We start from the raw sequence: 16,995 nt of genomic DNA on the forward strand, positions 1-16,995 counted from the left end.
ATTGGACGACTATATTCGGACATCGGAAAGGTTCCGAGTGATTCGGGTATTTTTCGGAGTACCGGAGAGTTATGGGAATACGTATTGGGCCTTATTGGGCCATACGGGAAAGAAGAAAAAGGGCCTCAAGGGTGGCCGCACCCCTCCCCTTGGTCTGGTCCGAATTGGACTAGGGAAGGGGGCGCCCCCTTCCTTCCTTCTCCTTTTCCCTTCCTCTTTTCCTATTCCATATGGGAGGTGGAATCCTACTAGGACTAGGGAGTCCTAGTAGGACTCCACACTTGGCGCGCCCCCTCCTAGGGCCGGCCTCCTCCTCCCTTGCTCCTTTATATACGGGGGCAGGGGGGCACCTCTAGACACAAGTTGATCCACGTGATCATATTCTTAGCCGTGTGCGGTGCCCCCTTCCACCATAATCCTCGATAATATTGTAGCGGTGCTTAGGCGAAGCCCTGCGACGGTAGTACATCAAGATCGTCACCACGCCGTCGTGCTGACGGAACTCTTTCCCGACACTTTGCTGGATCGGAGTCCGGGGATCGTCATCGAGCTGAACGTGTGCTAGAACTCGGAGGTGCCGTAGTTTCAGTGCTTGATCGGTCGGGCCGTGAAGACGTACGACTACATCAACCGCGTTGTGCTAACGCTTCCGCTGTCGGTCTACAAGGGTACGTAGATCACACTCTCCCCTCTTGTTGCTATGCATCACCATGATCTTGCGTGTGCATAGGAATTTTTTTGAAATTACTACGTTCCCCAACAGTGGCATCCGAGCCTAGGTTTTATGTGTTGATGTTATATGCACGAGTAGAACACAAGTGAGTTGTGGGCGATATAAGTCATACTGCTTACCAGCATGTCATACTTTGGTTCGGCGGTATTGTTGGACGAAGCGGCCCGGACCGACATTATGCGTACGCTTATGCGAGACCGGTTCTCCCGACGTGCTTTGCACAAAGGTGGCTAGCGGGTGACAGTTTCTCCAACTTTAGTTGAACCGAGTGTGGCTACGCCCGGTCCTTGCGAAGGTTAAAACAGCACCAACTTGACAAACTATCGTTGTGGTTTTGATGCGTAGGTAAGATTGGTTCTTGCTTAAACCCGTAGCAGCCACGTAAAACTTGCAACAACAAAGTAGAGGACGTCTAACTTGTTTTTGCAGGGCATGTTGTGATGTGATATGGTCAAGACATGATGCTAAATTTTATTGTATGAGATGATCATGTTTTGTAACCGAGTTATCGGCAACTGGCAGGAGCCATATGGTTGTCGCTTTATTGTATGCAATGCAATCGCGCTGTAATGCTTTACTTTATCACTAAGTGGTAGCGATAGTCGTGGAAGCATAAGATTGGCGAGACGACAACGATGCTACGATGGAGATCAAGGTGTCGCGCCGGTGACGATGGTGATCATGACGGTGCTTCGAAGATGGAGATCACAAGCACAAGATGATGGTGGCCATATCATATCAATTGATTGCATGTGATGTTTATCTTTTATGCATCTTATCTTGCTTTGATTGACGGTAGCATTATAAGATGATCTCTCACTAATTATCAAGAAGTGTTCTCCCTGAGTATGCACCATTGCGAAAGTTCTTCATGCTGAGACACCACGTGATGATCGGGTGTGATAGGCTCTACGTTCAAATACAACGAGTGCAAAATAGTTGCACATGCAGAATACTCAGGTTATACTTGACGAGCCAAGCATATACAGATATGGCCTCGGAACACGGAGACCGAAAGGTCGAGCGTGAATCATATAGCAGATATGATCAACATAGCGATGTTCACCAATGAAACTACTCCATCTCACGTGATGATCGGACATGGTTTAGTTGATTTGGATCACGTAATCACTAAGAGGATTAGAGGGATGTCTATCTAAGTGGGAGTTCTTAAGTAATATGATTAATTGAACTTAATTTTATCATGAACTTAGTCCTGGTAGTATTTTGCAAATTATGTTGTAGATCAATAGCTCGCGTTGTTGCTTACCTGTGTTTATTTTGATATGTTCCTAGAGAAAATTGTGTTGAAAGATGTTAGTAGCAATGATGCGGATTGGATCCATGATCTGAGGTTTATCCTCATTGTTGCACAGAAGAATTATGTCCTTAATGCACCGCTAGGTGACGAACCTATTGCAGGAGCAGATGCAGACGTTATGAACGTTTGGCTAGCTCAATATGATGACTACTTGATAGTTTAGTGCACCATGCTTAATGGCTTAGAATCAGGACTTCAAAGACGTTTTGAACGTCATGGAGCATATGAGATGTTCCAGGAGTTGAAGTTAATATTTCAAGCAAATACCCGAGTTGAGAGATATGAAGTCTCCAATAAGTTCTATAGCTGCAAGATGGAGGAGAACAGTTCTGTCAGTGAGCATATACTCAAAATGTCTGGGTATAATAATCACTTGATTCAATTGGGAGTTAATCTTCCAGATGATTACGTCATTGACAGAATTCTCCAATCACTGCCACCAAGCTACAAGAGCTTCGTGATGAACTATAATATGCAAGGGATGAATAAGACTATTCCCGAGCTCTTCGCAATGCTGAAAGCTGTGGAGGTAGAAATCAAGAAGGAGCATCAAGTGTTGATGGTCAACAAGACCACTAGTTTCAAGAAAAAGGGCAAAGGGAAGAAGAAGGGGAACTTCAAAAAGAACAGCAAGCAAGTTGCTACTCAAGAGAAGAAACCCAAACCTGGACCTAAGCCTGAAACTGAGTGCTTCTACTGCAAGCAGACTGGTCACTGGAAGCGGAACTGCCCCAAGTATTTGGCGGATAAGAAGGATGGCAAGGTGAACAAAGGGACTACGGATTAAGCGAAGATTGGCTAAGGACGAGGTGACGATGCGCGTGGGAAATGGTTCCAAAGTCGATGTGATCGCAGTCGGCACGCTACCTCTACATCTACCTTCGGGATTAGTATTAGACCTAAATAATTGTTATTTGGTGCCAGCGTTAAGCATGAAGATTATATCTGGATCTTGTTTGATGCGAGACGGTTATTCATTTAAATTAGAGAATAATGGTTGTTCTATTTACATGAGTAATATCTTTTATGGTCATGCACCCTTAAAGAGTGGTCTATTCTTATTAAATCTCGATAGTAGTGACACACATATTCATAGTGTTGAAGCCAAAAGATGCAGAGTTGATAATGATAGTGCAACTTATTTGTGGCACTGCCGTTTGGGTCATATCGGTATAAAGCGCATGAAGAAACTCCATACTGATGGGCTTTTGGAACCACTTGATTATGAATCACTTGGTACTTGCGAACCGTGCCTTATGGGTAAGATGACAAAAACACCGTTCTCCAGTACTATGGAGAGAGCAACAGATTTGTTGGAAATCATACATACAGATGTATGTGGTCCGATGAATGTTGAGGCTCGTGGCGGATATCGTTATTTTCTCACCTTCACAGATGACTTAGGCAGATATGGGTATATCTACTTAATGAAACACAAGTCTGGAACGTTTGAAAAGTTCAAAGAATTTCAGAGTGAAGTTGAAAATCATCGTAACAAGAAAATAAAATTCCTACGATCTGATTGTGGAGGAGAATATTTGAGTTACGAGTTTGGTGTATATTTGAAACAATGTGGAATAGTTTCGCAACTAACGCCACCCGGAACACCACAGCGTAATGGTGTGTCCGAACGTCGTAATCGTACTTTACTAGATATGGTGCGATCTATGATGTCTCTTACTGATTTACCGCTATCGTTTTGGGGATACGCTCTAGATACGGCCGCATTCACGTTAAATAGGGCACCATCAAAATCCGTTGAGACGACGCCTTATTAACTATGGTTTGGCAAGAAACCAAAGTTGTCGTTTCTGAAAGTTTTTGGTTGCGATGCTTATGTGAAAAAGCTTCAACCTGATAAGCTCGAACCCAAATCGGAGAAATGTGTCTTCATAGGATATCCAAAGGAAACTATTGGATACACCTTCTATCACAGATCCGAAGGCAAGACTTTTGTTGCTAAATTTGGAAACTTTCTAGAGAAGGAGTTTCTCTCGAAAGAAGTGAGTGGGAGGAAAGTAGAACTTGACAAGGTAATTGTACCTACTCCCTTATTGGAAAGTAGTATATCACAGAAACCTGTTTCTGTGACACCTACACCAATTAGTGAGGAAGCTAATGATAATGATCATGAAACTTCAGAACAAGATACTACTGAACCTCGTAGATCAACCAGAGTGAGATCCGCGCCAGAGTGGTACGGTAATCCTGTTCTGGAAGTCATGCTACTAGATCATGATGAACCTACGAACTATGAAGAAGCGATGGTGAGCCCAGATTCCGCAAAATGGCTTGAAGCCATGAAATCTGAGATGGGATCCATGTATGAGAACAAAGTATGGACTTTGGTTGACTTGCCCAATGATCGGCAAGCAATTGAGAATAAATGGATCTTCAAGAAGAAGACTGGCGCTGACGGTAATATTACTGTCTACAAAGCTCGACTTGTCGCAAAAGGTTTTCAGCAAGTTCAAGGGATTGACTACGATGAGACCTTCTCACCCGTAGCGATGCTTAAGTCTGTCTGAATCATGTTAGCAATTGCCGCATTTTATGATTATGAAATTTGGCAAATGGATGTCAAAACTGCATTCCTGAATGGATTTCTGCAAGAAGAGTTGTATATGATGCAGCCGGAAGGTTTTGTCGATCCAAAAGGAGCTAACAAAGTGTGCAAGCTCCAGCGATCCATTTATGGACTGGTGCAAGCCTCTCGGAGTTGGAATAAACGCTTTGATAGTATGATCAAAGCATATAGTTTTATACAGACTTGCGGTGAAGCCTGTATTTACAAGAAAGTGAGTGGGAGCACTACAGCATTTCTGATAAGTATATGTGAATGCCATATTGTTGATCGGAAATAATGTAGAATTATTCTGCAAAGCATAAAGGAGTGTTTTTAAAGAAGTTTTTCAAAGAAAGACCTCGCTGAAGCTGCTTACATATTAAGCATCCAAATCTATAGAGATAGATCAAGATGCTTGATAAGTTTTTTCAATGAGTACATACCTTGACAATATTTTGAAGTAGTTCAAAAATGGAACAGTCAAAGAAAGAGTTCTTGGCTGTGTTACAAGGTATGAAATTGAGTAAGACTCAAAGCCCGACCACGACAGAAGATAGAAAGAGAATGAAAGTCATTCCCTATGCCTCAGCCATAGGTTCTATAAAGTATGCCATGATGTGTACCAGATCTATTGTATACCCTACACTGTGTTGAGCAAGGGAGTACAATAGTGATCTAAGAGTAGATCACTGGACATTGGTCAAAATTATCCTTAGTGGAATAAGGAAATATTTCTCGATTATGGAGGTGACAAAAGGTTCGTCGTAAAAAGTTACGTCGATGCAAGTTTTGACACAGATCTGGATGACTCTAAGTCTCGATCTAGATACATATTGAAAGTGGGAGCAATTAGCTAGAGTATCTCTGTGCAGAGCATTGTAGACATAGAATTCGCAAAATACTTACGGATCTGTATGTGACAGACCCGTTGACTAAAATTATCTCACAAGCAAAACATGATCACACCTTAGTACTCTTTGGGTGTTAATCACATAAATGATGTGAACTAGATTATTGACTCTAGTAAACCCTTTGGGTATAGGTCACATGACGATGTGAACTATGGGTGTTAATCATATGGTGATGTGAACTCTTAGTGTTGAATCACATGGCGATGTGAACTAGATTATTGACTCTAGTGCAAATGGGAGACTGAAGGAAATATGCCCTAGAGGCAATAATAAAGTTATTATTTATTTCCTTATATCATGATAAATGTTTATTATTCATGCTAGAATTGTATTAACCGGAAACATAATACATGTGTGAATACATAGACAAACAGAGTGTCACTAGTATGCTTCTACTTGACCAGCTCGTTAATCGAAGATGGTTATGTTTCCTAACCATAAACAAAAGAGTTGTTATTTGATTAACGGGATCACATCATTAGAAGAATGATGTGATTGACACGACCCATTCCATTAGCTTAGCACCCGATCATTTAGTATGTTGCTATTGCTTTCTTCATGACTTATACATGTTCCTATGACTATGAGATTATGCAACTCCCGTTTGCCGGAGGAACACTTTGTGTGCTACCAAACGTCACAACGTAACTGGGTGATTATAAAGGAGCTCTACAGGTGTCTCCAAAGGTACATGTTGGGTTGGCGTATTTCGAGATTAGGATTTGTCACTCCGATTGTCGGAGAGGTATCTCTGGGCCCTCTCGGTAATGCACATCACATAAGCCTTGCAAGCATTGCAACTAATGAGTTAGTTGTGAGATGATGTATTACGGAACGAGTAAAGAGACTTGCCGGTAACGAGATTTAACTAGGTATTAAGATACCGACGATCGAATCTTGGGCAAGTAACATACCGATGACAAAGGGAACAACGTATGTTGTTATGCGGTCTGACCGATAAAGATCTTCGTAGAATATGTGGGAGCCAATATGAGCATCCAGGTTCCGCTATTGGTTATTGACTGGAGACGTGTCTCGGTCATGTCTACATTGTTCTCGAACCCGTAGGGTCCGCACGCTTAAGGTTTCAATGATAGTTATATTATGAGTTTATGAGTTTTGATGTACCGGAGGAGTTCGGAGTCCCGGATGAGATCGGGGACATGACGAGGAGTCTCGAAATGGTTGAGACGTAAAGATCGATATATTGGACGACTATATTCGCACATCGGAAAGGTTCCGAGTGATTCGGGTATTTTTTGGAGTACCGGAGAGTTACGGGAATACGTATTGGGCCTTATTGGGCCATACGGGAAAGAAGAAAAACGGCCTCAAGGGTGGCCGCACCCCTCCCCTTGGTCTGGTTCGAATTGGACTAGGGAAGGGGGCGCCCCCTTCCTTCCTTCTCCTTTTCCCTTCCTCTTTTCCTATTCCATATGGGAGGTGGAATCCTACTAGGACTAGGGAGTCCTAGTAGGACTCCACACTTGGCGCGCCCCCTCCTAGGGCCGGCCTCCTCCTCCCTTGCTCCTTTATATACGGGGGCAGGGGGCACCTCTAGACACAAGTTGATCCACGTGATCATATTCTTAGCCGTGTGCGGTGCCCCCTTCCACCATAATCCTCGATAATATTGTAGCGGTGCTTAGGCGAAGCCCTGCGACGGTAGTACATCAAGACCGTCACCACGCCGTCGTGCTGGCGGAACTCTTCCCTGACACTTTGCTGGATCGGAGTCCGGGGATCATCATCGAGCTGAACGTGTGCTAGAACTCGGAGGTGCCGTAGTTTCGGTGCTTGATCGGTCGGGCCGTGAAGACGTACGACTACATCAACCGCGTTGTGCTAACACTTATGATGTCGGTCTACAAGGGTACGTAGATCACACTCTCCCCTCTCGTTGCTATGCATCACCATGATTTTGCGTGTGCGTAGGAAATTTTTTGAAATTACTACGTTCCCCAACAAAAAAGGGGGAAGATAGTCTCACATCAACTAGGCGTATCAACAGGCTATGGAGATGCCCATTAATAGATATCAATGTGAGTGAGTAGGGATTGCCATGCAACGGATGCACTAGAGCTATAAGTATATGAAAGCTCAACAAAAAGAACTAAGTGGGTGTGCATCCAACTCGCTTGCTCACGAAGACCTAGGGCATTTTAAGGAAGCCCATCATTGGAATATACAAGCCAGGTTCTATAATGAAAAATTCCCACTAGTATATGAAAGTGATAACATAAAAGACTCTCTATGAAGATCTTGGTGCTACTTCGAAGCACAAGTGTGGTAAAAGGATAGTAGTATTGTCTCTTCTCTCTTTTTCTGTCATTTTTTTATTTGGGCATTTTCTCTTTTTTATGGCCTCTTTATTTTAGTCCGGAGTCTCATCCCGACTTGTGGGGGAATCATAGTCTCCATCATCCTTTCCTCACTTGGGATAATGCTATAAAAATGATGATCATCACACTTTTTTATTTACTTACAACTCAACAATTACAACTCAATACTTAGAACAAAATATGACTCTATGTGAATGCCTCCGGCAATGTGCCGGGATATGCAATGAATCAAGAGTGACATGTATGAAAGAATTATGAACGGTGGCTTTGCCACGAATACAATGTCAACTACATGATCACGCAAAGCAATATGACAATGATGGAGCGTGTCATAGTAAACGCAACGGTGGTAAGTTGCATGGCAATATATCTCGGAATGGCTATGGAAATGCCATGATAGGTAGGTATGGTGGCTGTTTTGAGGAATGTATATGGTGGGTGTATGATACCGGCGAAAGATGCGCGGTATTAGAGAGGCTAGCAATGGTGGAAGGGTGGGAGTGCGTATGATCCATGGACTCAACATTAGTCATAAAGAACTCATATACTTATTGCAAAAATCTACAAGTTATCAAAGCAAAGTATTACGCGCATGCTCCTAGGGGGTAGATTGGTAGGAAAAGACCATCGCTCGTCCCCGACCGCCACTCATAAGGAAGACAATCAATAAATAAATCATGCTCCGACTTCATCATATAACGGTTCACCATACGTGCATGCTACGGGAATCACAAACTTTAATACAAGTATTTATCAAATTAACAACTACTCAACTAGCATGACTCTAATATCACCATCTTCATATCTCAAAACAATCATCAAGTATCAAACTTCTCATAGTATTCCACACACTCATAAGAAAATTTTATTATAAATCTTGAATGCCTAACATAATTAAAGCAATTTACCACGCTGTTTTGTAGGACTCTCAAAATAATCTAAGTGAAGGATGAGAGAACAATGGTTTCTATAAAACAAATCCACCAACGTGCTCTAAAAGATATAAGTGAAGCACTAGAGCAAAAACTATATAACTCAAAAGATATAAGTGAAGCACATAGAGTATTCTAACAATTTCCGAATCATGTGTGTCTCTCTCAAAAGGTGTGTACATCAAGGATGATTGTGGAAAACTAACAAATAAAGACTCAAATAATACAAAACACTCCAAGCAAAACACATATCATGTGGTAAATAAAAATATAGCTCCAAGTAAAGTTACCGATGGAAGTAGATGAAGAGGGGGTGCCTTCCAGGGCATCCCCAAGCTTTGGCTTTTACGTGTCCTTATATTATCTTGGGGGTTCCATGGGAATCCCCAAGCTAAGTCTCTTGCCACTCCTTGTTCCATAATCCATCAAATCTTTACCCAAAACTTGAAAACTTCACAACACAAAACTTAAAGTAGAAATCTCGTGAGCTCCGTTAGCGAAAGAAAAGAAAACACCACTTCAAGGTACTGTAATGAAATCATTATTTATTTATATTGGTGTTAAAGCTACTGTATTCAAACTTCTCTATGGTTTATAAACTATTTTACTAGCCATAGATTCATTAAAATAAGCAAACAACACACGAAAAGCAGAATCTGTCAAAAACAGAACAGTCTGTAGTAATCTGTAGCTAACGCAAGATCTAGAACCCCAAAAATTCTAAAATAAATTGCTGGACGTGAGGAATTTATCTATTAATCATTTTCAAAAATAATTAACTAAATAGCACTTTCCAAATAAAAATGACAGGAATTCTCGTGAGCGCTAAAGTTTGTGCTTTTTACAGTAAGATTAAAAAGACCTTCCCCAAGTCTTCCCAACGGTTCTACTTGGCACAAACATTAATTAAACACAAAAACACAACCAAAACGGAGGCTAGATAAATTATTTATTACTAAACAGGAGCAAAAATTAAGGAATAAAAATAAAATTGGGTTGCCTCCCAACAAGCGCTATTGTTTAACGCCCCTAGCTAGGCATAAAAGCGAAGATAGATCTAGGTATTACCATCTTTGGTAGGCAATCCATAAGTGGCTCTCATAATAGATTCAGATGGTAATTTAATTTTCTTTCTAGGGAAATGTTCCATGCCTTTCCTTAATGGAAATTGGAATCTAATATTCCCTTCATTCATATCAATAATTGCACCAATCGTTCTAAGGAAAGGTCTACCAATAATAATAGGACATGAAGAATTGCAATCTATGTCAAGAACAATAAAATCTACGGGCACATAATTCATATTTGCAACAATAAGAACATCATTAATTCTTCCCATAGGTTTCTTGCTAGTGGAATCCGCAAGGTGCAAGTTTAAAGAGCAATCATCAAAATCACGGAAACCTAGCAAATCACACAAAGTCTTAGGAATCGTGGAAACACTAGCACCCAAATCACACAAAGCATAGCACTCATGATCTTTAATTTTAATTTTAATATTAGGTTCCCACTCATCATAAAGTTTTCTAGGGATAGAAACTTTCAACTCAAGTTTTTCTTCATAAGATTGCATCAAAGCATCAACGATATGTTTGGTAAAGGCTTTATTTTGACTATAAGCAGGAGGAGAATTTAGCATGGATTGCAATAAGGAAATACAATCTATCAAAGAGCAATTGTCCTAATTAAATTCCTTGAAATTCAAAATAGTGGGTTCATCGATATTTAAAGTTTTGACTTCTTCAATCCCACTTTTAATAATTTTAGCATCAAGATCTAAAGACTCCGAATTTTTGAAACGCCTTCTAGGTAAAGGTGGATCATATTCAGTCCCATCATTATCAATATTCATATTACAAAACAAAGATTTAATAGAGGACACATCAATAACTTTTAGATCTTCATCTTTGTTATCATGGAAACTAGAAGAACATGCTTTTATAAAGCAATCTTTCTTAGCACGCATCCTAGCGGTTCTTTCTTTGCACTCATCAATGAAAATTCTCATAGCTTTGAGAGACTCATAGATATCATGCTTAGGTGGAATAGATCTAAGTTTCAAAGAATCAACATCAAGAGAAATTCTATCAACGTTCCTGGCCAACTCATCAATCTTAAGCAATTTTTCTTCAACCAAAGCATTGAAATTCTTTTGTGAAGTAATAAATTCTTTAATATTAGATTCAAAATCAGAGGGCATCTTATTAAAAATTCCATAAGAATTTTTGTAGGAGTTACCATAATTATTAGAGGAATTACTATCATACGGCCTAGGATTAAAGTTTCCTATATACGCGTTGTTACCAAAATTATTCCTACCAACAAAATTCACATCCAAAGATTCATTATTATTATCAATAAAAGTAGACAAAGGCATGTCATTAGGATCAGAAGAAACACTTTTATTAGCAAATAATTTTATAAGTTCATCCATCTTTCCGCTCAAAACATTAATTTCTTCTATCGCATGCACTTTCTTATTAGTAGATCTTTCGGTGTGCCATTGAGAATAATTAACCATAATATTATCTAGGAGTTTAGTAGTTTCTCCTAAAGTGATTTCCATAAAAGTGCCTCCCGTGGCCGAATCTAAAAGGTTTCTAGAAGCAAAATTCAATCCGGCATAAAAAATTTGTATAATCATCCATAAATTCAAACCATGTGTAGGGCAATTACGTATCATTAATTTCATCCTCTCCCAAGCTTGTGCAACATGTTCATGATCAAGTTGCTTAAAATTCATAATATCGTTTCTAAGAGAGATGATCTTAGCGGGAGGAAAATACTTAGAGATAAAAGCATCTTTGCACTTATTCCACGAATCAATACTATTTTTAGGAAAATACGAAAACCAAGCTTTAGCACGATCTCTAAGCGAAAAAAGAAATAGCTTCAATTTAACAATATCATTGTCCACATCTTTCTTCTTTTGCATATCACACAAATCAACAAATTTGTTTAGATGGGTAGCGGCATCTTCACTAGGAAGGCCGAAAAACGGATCTTTCATGACAAGATTCAGCAAAGCAGCATTAATTTCACAAGATTCAGCATCGGTAAGAGGAGCAATCGGAGTGCTAATAAAATCATTGTTGTTGGTATTAGTAAAGTCACACAATTGAGCCATCGTGACAAGCAAGCAATCCAACACACAAGCAAACAAGAGATGGGCAAAAAGAGGCGAATAGAGAAAGAGGAGGACGGAGAGAGAGAGAGAGAGGGCGAATAAAACGGCAAGGGTGAAGTGGGGGAGAGGAAAACGAGAGGCAAATGGCAAATAAAGTAATGCGGGAGATAAGGGTTTGTGATGGGTACTTGGTATGTTGACTTTTGCGTAGACTCCCCGACAACGGCGCCAGAAATCCTTCTTGCTGCCTCTTGAGCACTGCGTTGGTTTTTCCTTGAAGAGGAAAGGGTGATGCAGCAGAGCAGCGTAAGTATTTTCCTCAGTTTTTGAGAACCAAGGTATCAATCCAGTAGGAGGCCACGCACGAGTCCCTCACACCTACACAAACAAATAAACTCCTCGCAACCAACGCGATAAAGGGGTTGTCAATCCCTTCACGGTCACTTACGAAAGTGAGATCTGATAGATATGATAAGATAATATTTTTGGTATTTTTATGATAAAGAGAAATAAATATGCAAGTAAAATAAATAGCAAAGGAAATAACTAAGTATTGAAAGATTAATATGATAGAAAATAGACCCGGGTTTCACTAGTGGCTTCTCTCGAGAGCATAAGTATTAGGTGGGTGAACAAATTACTGTTGAGAAATTGACAGAATTGAGCATAGTTATGAGAATATCTAGGTATGATCATGTATATAGCCATCACTTCCAAGACAAGTAGACCGACTCCTGCCTGCATCTACTACTATTACTCCACACATCGACCGCTATCCAGCATGCATCTAGAGTATTAAGTTCAAGAGAACAGAGTAACGCTTTAAGCAAGATGACATGATGTAGAGGGATAAACTCATGCAATATGATATAAAGCCCATCTTGTTATCCTCGATGGCAACAATACAATACATGCCTTGCTGCCCAGACTGTCACTGGGAAAGGACACCGCAAGATTGAACCCAAAGCTAAGCACTTCTCCCATTGCAAGAAAGATCAATCTAGTAGGCCAAACCAAACTGATAATTCGAAGAGACTTGCAAAGATAACCAATCATACATAAAAGAATTCAGAGAAGATTCAAATATTGTTCATAGATAAACTTGATCATAAACCCACAATTCATCGGTCTCAACAAACACACCGCAAAAGAAGATTACATCGAATAGATCTCCACAAGAGAGGGGGGAACTTTGTATTGAGATCCAAAAAGAGAGAAGAAGCCATCTGGCTAATAACTATGGACCCAAAGGTCTGAAGTAAACTACTCACACTTCATCGGAGAGGCTATGGTGTTGATATAGAAGCCCTCTGTGATCGATACCCCCTCCGGCGGAGCTCCGAAAAAGGCCCCAAGATGGGATTTCATGGATACAGAAAGTTACGACGGTGGAATTAGGGTTTTGGCTCCGTATCTGGTAGTTTGGGGGTACGTAGGTATATATAGGAGGAAGATGTACGTCGGTGGAGCAACATGGGCCCCACGAGGGTGGAGGGCGCGCCTGGGGGGGTAGGCGTGCCCCCCTACCTTGTGTCTTCCTGGTAGATGTCTTGACGTCGGGTCCAAGTCCTCTAGATCACATTTGTTTCGAAAATCACGTTCCCGAAGGTTTCATTTCGTTTGGACTCCGTTTGATATTCTTTTTCTCCGAAACTCTGAAATAGGCAAAAACAGCAATTCTGGGATGGGCCTCCGGTTAATAGGTTAGTCCCAAAAATAATATAAAAGTGTATAATAAAGCCCAATAATGTCCAAAACAGGATATAATATAGTATGGAACAATCAAAAAATATAGATACATTGGAGATGTATCAGCGGTGCGGCGCATATCACGTGGAAGTCAACGCGCGTGGACAACGGTGGACCGCGGGCCGCAGTGTTACGGCCCGAAGGGTCGACGCAACGGCGGCGGGCAGGTCAGGGCGACGGTGGGTAAGACCTTAGGGCGGTTGCAGGGATCGTGTGCCACACTCACTACGCCCCGACGGGGCGACGCAGCGGCAGTGCGAGGATCGGTGCAGCCTCGGGGACGTCCTCGGTGCGGCGGTTGACCGCGGGCCGCCGCACTACGGTCCGAAGGGGCGACGTACTGGCAGCGCGCGAGGTGGTGCAACCACGGGAACGGCCTCAGGGCGGCGGCGGGGATCACGTGTCGCGACACTATGGCCCGAAGGGGCGACGCAGCAGTGACACGGATCGGTGCAGCCACGGGGAGAACCACGGGGAGGCGGCGCTCCGGCCCGACGAGGCGACGCCGCGGCAGCCTGTTGCTCGATCGGTGAAGGGGTGCTCTGAAATCGGAGACAGGGCGGTGATGGCCGGCGTAGATCGACGAGCGGGCCGACGTGCGGACGACGGCGGAGTGGACCGCCTATCGCGTGAGGCCGCCGGGTCGGGGCGACGGGCGGGCAGACGCGCGGACGACGCCCGTTAGGGGCCGCCTGTCGCACGAGGCCGCCGGGTCGGAGAAGAGGCCGGCCGGTCGCGCTGGTGTCAGAGTAGAGGCGCATGGGGGTCGATGGCGGCGGCGGGCAATGCAAACCGATCAAGCATAGATCGGAGAACAAAAAAACACCGATTAAAACGACCGGCGAGAAAGCGAAAAAAAACCGGATTAAGGGCTCGGGAAAAAAGACTCTTTAGGGTAGCCGGACAACACGACCGGCGGACGAACCCTAGGTATGGGCGATGCGGCCCCCGGCGGCGATCATGGAGGCCGACCGCTTCGGGGACAGCGCGTGGGTGCGGAAGCAGCGGCATCTAGGATTTAGAACCCGAAAACTGATACCATGATAGAAGGGAAAGAGGGATTTGATGAAATAGTCCGTTGTATTGCTTGAGTCTCGTGAGCACATATATGAAAGTACAAAGATCAACTTTGAGTACAAGAAAGACAGGACCAAATTCTAATCTATTCTATACTTTCTAATAATCCTTATACTTAACAATGTTGGCACTGTTTATGATTATGCTGCAAGAATTTCAGACGGTGAAAACGACACTTAGCCTTCACGTCCAAGCAAGCAGTCGAGTCGACCGTCATCTCATACGGTGGCAATATCCGCAAGTCAAAATCTTGCCCCTAAGTTTTGCTTTTTCTATCTTCTATAGATCTTTTAAAAAAAAACAACGTGTTGACACCCAGTGCAAGTGACGTTTTGAAGGATTCTTCCAAACCTTTGAAACGACCAGCTGGTATATTGCACACGAAATTGCTTCATGCATGACAGGAACTGCACGATCTGCAGACGACACCTTTCATCCCAACAGCGCTAGGCAGCAGTTTTAGAAAAAACAATTGCCTGAAGCGTGCATGCTCGCTGTAGGTGCTGCCACATTGGATCGTGCACGTGTCAGGCACAGATGTGTCGTGTATAGCAACGCTGTATTGCACAAGAAACCACTGTAGGAAATATATTTTTTTTCATTATTTTATCAGAAAACACCATGTTAGAAGTTGAACTAGTAGTGTTTTTCAGAAAGAAAAAAAAAGTTAAAGTACTGGAGAAGCTCCAGCTATTTCTCAGCATTTCCTAAAAAAAGTTATTTCTCAACAAAATACTGTTTTCTCCGTCCCATAATGTAAGACATTTTTTAACACTATACTATGGGGGAGTAATTGTGCATCACAGCAACACTGCAACTGCAATGGCAATTCACAATTGTACTTCTCATCGCTAACAAGGCTCCCGTGCTCATTTTGCAGACATTGACCCGGGGGACATGATGGCAAAGGTTGCACATATAAATGTGCGGTTTATATGACCAAAGTGTTAGATTTCCAGTCCGCCTGGATTTCTATCAACATCATTCAACAATACTAGTACGTACATGACAAGCTAGATTTGGAACAAGTCTTCTACACTATCATTCATCAGCAATAGTGGTTAGACCATGACACACATTCGAAAGCTTTGAAACGACCAGCTGGCATATTGCACAAGAAAGAAATCACTGCTGGAAATGTTCTTTCTTCCATTATTTTATCAGAAAAAACTATGTTAGAAGTTGAACTAGTAGTGTTTTTCAGAAAGAAAGAAAAAAGTAGAAGCAGTGGAGAAGCTCTGGCTATTTCTTAGCATTTCCTAAAAAAACTATTTCTCAACAAACTACTACTTCTTCCGTCTCATAATGTAAGATTTTTGTGACACTATACTAGAGGGGGGGTAGTTGTGCATCACAGCAGCACTGCAATGGCAATTGTACATCTTATCGCTAACAAGGCTCCTGTGCTCATTTTGCGTGTTAAATTTCCAGTTGGCCTGGATTTCTATTAACGTCATTCAACAATACTAATATGTACTCTCTCTGGTCCTTTTTAGTCTGCATATAAGTTTTTGTTTGAAGTCAAAATATCTATACTTTGACCATGAAAAAATGTATCAACATTCACAATGTCAAATCAATATTGTTAGATTTATCATGAGATGTAGTTTCATAGTATATATATTTGGTGTTGTAGATCTCGATATTTTTTAATATAAATTTCATCAAACTTTACAAAATTTGACTTGGCACAAATTTAATATGCAGAGTAAAAGGACTGGAGTACATGACATGCTGAAAAAGATTTGGAAAAAGTCTTCTACACTATCATTCATCAGCAATAGTGGTTAAACCATGACACACATTCCAAAGCTTTGAAACGACCATCTGGCATATTGCACAAGGAAGAAACCACTGCAGGAAATGTTCTTTCTTCCATTATTTTAACAAAAAAAACACCGCGTTAGAAGTTGAACTAGTAGCGTTTTCCAGAAAAGAACAAAAATGTCAAAGCAGTGGAGAAGCTCTAGCTACTTCTCAGCATTTCCTAAAAAAAGGTTATTTCTCAACAAACTAGTACTTCCTCCATCCCATAATGTAAAACGTTTTTTGACACTATACTTGAAGTAGTTGTGCATCACAGCAGCACAGCAGTGGCAATTGTACATCTTATCGCTAAGGAGACATGATGGCAAAGGTTGTACTATAAATGTGCGTTTATACGACCAAAGTGTTAGATTTCCAGTTGGCCTGGGTTTCTATCAACATCATTCGACAATACTAGTATGTGCATGACA

This window comes from Triticum dicoccoides, chromosome 7A, assembly GCF_002162155.2.
Source record: "Triticum dicoccoides isolate Atlit2015 ecotype Zavitan chromosome 7A, WEW_v2.0, whole genome shotgun sequence".
Taxonomy (NCBI): Eukaryota; Viridiplantae; Streptophyta; class Magnoliopsida; order Poales; family Poaceae; genus Triticum; species Triticum dicoccoides.